Source organism: Copadichromis virginalis, linkage group LG4, assembly GCF_057382275.1.
Source record: "Copadichromis virginalis isolate Kocher_CV1m ecotype Utaka linkage group LG4, C_Virginalis_male_GT1.1, whole genome shotgun sequence".
Lineage (NCBI taxonomy): Eukaryota > Metazoa > Chordata > Actinopteri > Cichliformes > Cichlidae > Copadichromis > Copadichromis virginalis.
In genome coordinates, this window is record NC_140621.1 from 22,143,022 (window position 1) to 22,149,717 (window position 6,696).

A 6,696-nucleotide genomic window follows, 5' to 3' on the forward strand; every position below is an offset into this window, starting at 1 on the left:
TTTCCTAGAAGGAATTCAGCTGAGTAAGTCCAAATTTTGTGGTTAAGGACAGAGATCAGTGCCAGAAAAATAATAGGTAGCCTGCAAGCTTACTCCTTTGCTTCTCAATGTTTTGGTTGCAGCAGACAGCTAATTTTAGAAGGGGGGAAAAGCCTATCAGAGTTTATTGGCTCAGACCCAAGCCAAATTACCGAGTGCAGAACGCAGTAGTCACAGCAACTGCTCAAACACCTAAAATGAAGTGAATATTGGCCAGACATGATCTCTGTTATGTCCTACTCTGTGTTTTGTATCCTGCCTCAGTGCTGCAGCTTGCATTTAATTGATGTTATAAGCGACACCTGCAAGGACAAGACAAAATATAAAATGCGTGTTCATCTTCACGTGAGCGCCAGGTGCGTCTGCCACCTGCCAGCTCGGGTGAACAGTGGGAGGTCTGTTGTGATGCGCTCATCACACCCTCATCAGAGAGGTACGAGGCTGGCTCCTCCTTCAGCCCCACAATCTGTATGTAAACTGCAGGAGCACACATACCAAAGTCCAGAGTCCAACATTAATGTTGAACAGAGCTTTTTTTTTCTTTGCATCAGCACAACAAATTCATTGTGTGTGTGTGTGTGTGTGTGTGTGTGTGTGTGTGTGTGTGTGTGTGTGTGTGTGTGTGTGTGTGTGTGTGTGTGCCTCCGCAGTCTATTGACAATAGTTTTCCTTTAGAGATAAGAGAGCCCTGTGTGTGTGCATGTGTGGACTACACTCCTAAAATATTAGATTTATGTGCCAAAAAAGTTGAGCACCTTTCATTAAGAGGCTGTGAGCTATCAAATGTCATTTAGTCAACATCCTAATGAAGTTTGCTCTCGGCATACAAGCCCTCGGTTTAAAATATGAAGGGAAAAGAACACCCTGAACTTCATCATGTCAATAAAGACAAAAATCTCTGAGAGGAAAAACTGAAAGAAGCCAGGTTCATCTGAGTCCACTACTCCCCTGATGGTGGTTAGATCAAAGAAAATGCTGATAATGGTTACACCGCAGTTAATAACACTGCCGGCCCAAGAATGTTGGCTGGGCCGGCTACTCCCGACCTCACACATATAATTGTGCACACACAAACGTGCGCACAAACACACACGCGCGCACTAAGTCCTCATTCCTCAATAGCAGTGACACATTCCGAGCTTTCTTCCTCTCTTCCCACAAAACCAAACACTGCTCTCTCCTTCTTTCTAATTGTAGACTTTTGATTTATTTGATGTGCAAAGGGAAACTGGCTTTCCTAGCTGCGCTCCCATCGGAAAACGTGCATGCTCACACACTCGACCTCTCTCACAAACACATATACAGTAGAATCAGTGACTCCAGGCATCTTCCTTTGTAATTACAACACATGCAAACTTCCGCTCCCATTCGGGCGTGACTTATCTCCCTCTGGAGACCTCTATACTCTCAGGAGGACCTCTGCGATGGCCTCATTTACTCCCTGCTTCTCTTGCTTCTTCCCTTCCTCAGTTTAACAAGACCTGATGCAGACCCTGCCATGATCACTTCTGTAAGATAGTGTTAAGAAAACAAGTTGCATGTTAACCGATAAGACTGTGAAGATATCCAGGCTTTTCATTCAACCTCAGCTTAAGCAGTTAAAAGAGGTATAGGTCTATCTGAGTCAGAGGAAGAGAAAGTAAATCAGTGTCCCTAACTTCATACCTTTCATGCTTGTGTCTTTTGGTTCTTTTGTCAGAATTGTGATTACTTCAAAACAAGTTACTTCAAAACTTTTGAGATGGGTCCTGTTTCAGCATTTTCCAACTGAGTGACCATGCAAGCTATGGTCCACCTCCAGTTTATCAGCACCATCAGTCAGCCACCCTCTCTCCCTTTGGGGGAGTTACAACGATCCGGTTTCAGAGTTCTTCAGAAGCTGCTTACACCTCCAAAGACTTTTCCTTTGCTGTAGCCCAGACGGTGAGAGTCTGACAAAGCATTTTAGCAAAGGGGAAGTATAAAGGTAAGAAGATGGGTGTAGGAAAGAAGGATCCTCTGCAACCATCTTCTTTCTGAGTTTTCTCTCTTGGCTGGGATCAGTACACACTCAGCTTTAACATCATTCTGAGTTCACTGCTGTCAGTGTTGTGTTAGCATGTCTAACAGTTGTTTCTGCTGTTCGCACTTTACCATCAGGTTCATATCCTTTCATAACAAAACGGCCTTGAATAATCAGATCCCATCTTATCTCAAGGACCTCAGAATACCATATCACCCCAATAGAGCACTTTGCTCCCAGACTGCTGGTTCCTAGGGTATTTAAAATCATACAGCCTTCAGCTTCCAGGATTCGGGAGACAGACAGACACCCTCTCTTCTTTTTTGATAAAGTTTATAGTTAGAGCTGGACAAAGTGACCCTGAACCTTCCCTGAGTTAGACTGCAATAGGTCTAGGCTTCCAATAATGCACTGAGTCATAGGCAAGTTAGACCCTTTTGGGGATGCTTAAGCATCCCATAAATTTCATCACAGTACCCCTAAAAATAACAGTATTAAATAACAGTATTAATAGTAGTTGAAATAATAATGTCTTCAGCAGCATGGCATGTCATTAATCGCCTAAATGAGACTTGTGTTGCTGTGGCAGAGAGAAGATAAAGGGGCAATTTCATGACACAAATCAGATTTAAAACAAACTTCAAATGAAACATAGCAAACATGCAAACTGTTCTGATAATGCAGAGACGTCGCTGTGGCTTGCAAAGTGTCTGCTTATTTTTATTTGTTCTCTAAAAAGCATCAAAAACATTAGCTAATGTGGCTTAAATCACTAGAGATTATCAGCTACTTTTAGCTTTCTGAGCCATTAGTCTGCTGGTATAGTTGCCGGCAAAAGAGGTGCTTTTTATTTCAGTTTGTTAACGATTTCTATTTCTATTCTGGTCGAATTGGGCTTCAGTGTTTATTAACAGTACAGCTCCAGGTGACAGGAAGTCAGAAGGGTGTTACCTGTCAAGAGTCCAGCAGCAGTCTGTATTAATTATTAATTTATTGCTATTAATTGATATGTATCAGTTTATGCCTTATATTGGCTTGTAAAGTCTGTTTTACTATTACATCTCACTTTTGGGTGACTTGGTGTTAAACTTATATCAAAAATGCACTGAATGCATTGAAAGTGTTGAATCTCCATACTAAAGGGAGGATTTGCATAAATGGAATCTGTGATTATTATTCTTAGACGCTGCAATAGGTCAATCAACTACTTAAGTTGCTTTGAAGGTAACATTCTACAGAAATGTAAACAAAAGCTGACTAAATTTGAAAGTAACAGAGTTGTAGCTATGCTACTTTCAAATGGGATGGCTGTAGCTCAGGAGGTAGAACAGGCCATCTGATCGGAAGGTTAGTGGTTCAATTCCTGGCTCCTCCAGTCTGCATGCCAAGTGTCCTTGGGCAAGATACTAACCCCAAGTTGCTCTCCGATGGATCTATTGGTGTATAAATGTGTATGCACTAAAAGCTTAGAAGAAAGGGCTGAACGTGGAATGTTGTCACTTTGAGAGTAGAAAAGCGCTATATAAGAATCAGTCCATTTACCATATTCCATCAATATTAATTGTAAGGGAAATAATATTCATCTCTGGCTCTCTTCCACAGTATGTCTTTTGTCCTCCCATCACCCCCAACTAGACCCAGCAGATGACTGCCCCTACCTGAGCCTGGTTCTGCCAGAGGTTTATTCCTGTTATAAGGGAGTTTTTCCTTCCTACTGTCACCAAGTGCTTGCTCAAAAAGGGTCTTTTGATTGTTGTGGTTTTCTCTCTATTATTGTGGGCTCTTTACCTTACAATATAAAGGACCTTCAGGGATCTGTTCAGGTCACTGTAATGAGTTGAATAAAAATAAAAGTGATGTTCATATATCAAAGATTTTTATGAGAAATGTGATGATGAATATTTTAAAAAACTCCTAAAACAATTTGTAAAAACAGATAATATCAGAAGGAAAGAGAAAAAAAGAAGGCCCATGATGTTTACGCACTGCATTGCCTCTCCCGTGTTGCTAATAAATCATTACCTGTCTGAGGTAAGCAGTGTGTGCATGAGAGAAAGGTTTCTGAGGGACTGTCACCCAGGGGTGAAACCAGAGCACAGAACGCTTGAAGCGCAAGGCGACCACTGCCACCTCAACCGCCCTTCTCCTGAATCACCCCTTGCTGCCCTAATCCAGTGTTTACATTCAACGCTGGGCAGTAATGATAGCCATGAGACCATGGACCACACCACGTCCTTATACACCCTCCTTTCTTCAACCACCCCCACCACCTTCCACCGCTAACCCAAAGCTGTTTTCACAGGAGCCAAATACCTTAAATACATAATTAGCAGGGTCATTTGTGCAAAGAGGGCCCCAGTGAGGGCATGAGCGTGTCCATGTAAGTTTGCGGGGGGACAGAGGGAGGGTAAGGAGTGTAGGAGGGGGAGGATATGAAGACGTGAGAGAGTGGCGCACAACAAAGGCGGGCATTCATGGCCATGGCCCTGGACAAACTTTGGCTGTCGCCATCTTCAAAGCCCACCTCTGCCTTTCCTCAAAACCCAGAGGCCACAGGTTGGGGCTCAGAGAAGAAACATAACAGGGCTACGATGAGGGGGAAAGGAAAGGGGAGGATGGAGGAGGGAAGAGAGTAATGAAGCAAAAGTTAAACAATCTGTAATCTGTTAAGGAATAAAGCAAAAGCTAATTCCTGGAGGAGGAGGTTGTGTCTATTAGATTTAGTTGAGGATGCGTTGAATCCAGGGTAGCAAAAACGTTACCAAAAATGGTTCCTGTGAAAGGTGGAATTTATTTACAGTAAAAACAAAAAAGGGAAAGCCGCGAAAGCTTCAAAATTTATCAATAACAGCATCCTCATATGAGCCCTGAATCCTAAACTCTGACCCTGTGTAGTCGAACGACACTTAGCTCTCTATGAGGGCTGAAATTCCAGTGCAGCATGTTTCACACTGAGACACCTCCTTTGCATTGTTTTAGTACATACACAATCACACACACATTTTGCCAGGCTCGCTCTCTCAAACACTTTCACACACTCACAGACATAAAGCTCATTCATCAGCCCTCTGCTCACCTTACCTACCCCCATGTGTCTCTCTGGTATTACTTATAAAGCATGTCCCCTTAAGTGTCGCCCCGTCTGCCCGTTCAGGCTGTGGTGCCGATTACCCCCATCCTGAGCCCACCTAAACCCCTCTTTTCATCCTTTTTTTTCCACCCCATCCCATTGCACTCTTACTCATCAGGGTTTTCCCACTCCTCCTTCTTTTCTCAGCATGACATATTGTTTTCTTTGCCTTGCAAGGCGACTACACTGCACACGCTATTCTAAATCCTTACTTTGGCCCTCCCCTCATTTTTGTGAATAAAGCTGTGCATGTCAGGTTAAAAACAATAAAATCAATCAAACCTCTGCTCCTCCTTTTATCTTTGCTTTATTGACTTTATCCCCTATTCTACGGGGTAGCCAAGCTGCTGTCTCTCTGATCCTGTGTCTCTTTCATGTTGTGCCTTTCTTTATCTCATTCCCCTCCTGCGGTAATAAGCAGGGTATATGGCTGGGAAGTGCAAAGCAGAAGGGCTTTCATGTCCCTTAGCCCGGGGATTATGGTGAGCTGCTCAGGGGAAAAGTAATAAAGCCCCCCAGAACCTACCGTCTGCTACCGGTGGATCCTGGAATAAAGCCCGGCTCCTGCTCGGCCTGCAAGCCGGTAAAAGCTCACATTTCCTGTAACAACACCACCTTCACATCAAGCTTATGTTATGCCAACTACGGCAGTACCAACATAAGAACACTTCACTCTTCTGATCTTGCATAATCTGTACATATTTTTACTGCCTTCACATAGCAAGCGCATGCTTCACTTTCCTTCCCCTTCATGTCCATTTGTTTGTCTTTACGCCGTCTACATTTATCCTAAAAACTCATCCTTGAGACACAAGGTGCAATTAACAGGACATCCAGTGAAGAATTTCATGAGCAGAAATATATTTATTGTTAATAACATAAATATATAAATTATGATTATTGCTATGTTTATCCAATGAAAGCTCAAAAGGAAAGTAATAAAAGGCTTTGAAATAGCATAACAGCATTGTGGTGGACTGCAATCAAATTGCTCTATGCATGGTCCCTGATTCACTGAGAACACTATCTTATATTGATGCAACTGTGATTGAGAATACCGGTGAAACATCAGCCTTACAAAATATGGCACCAGTCAGCAGGTGCGCTGTGTGTGTGTGTGTGATATGTAGCCCACAGTTCAGCAGTAGCTGTTTCTGCCATGTTTCAGTCAAGCTCTTCTCACTTGAATTGCTTTTCATTGCACTGTGACTCACTCTCATGCCTTTGTCCGCTAGAAGAATCTCAGTCATATTTCCGTATTTCGACACAGGCTGAAAAAGGAACGTTTTCGCGTAAGCCCCAGGCCTTGCCGCACATTCATCACTATCATAGGAACTGGTAAGGAAGTAATTGTTTGTTCCTTTGGGGCACGAGTTCAGGCTAGCACCGCGCTGTTTTCGAGCCACCTCAGATCATTTGTCCTGACGGAGGAGAGCTGCATAAAGTGTGAGTCCCTTCACAGGAGTGGAGTAATCTGAGATCTGTTCTCTTGTCAACAGAGGAGTAAAGCCTGACCAAACAAGGA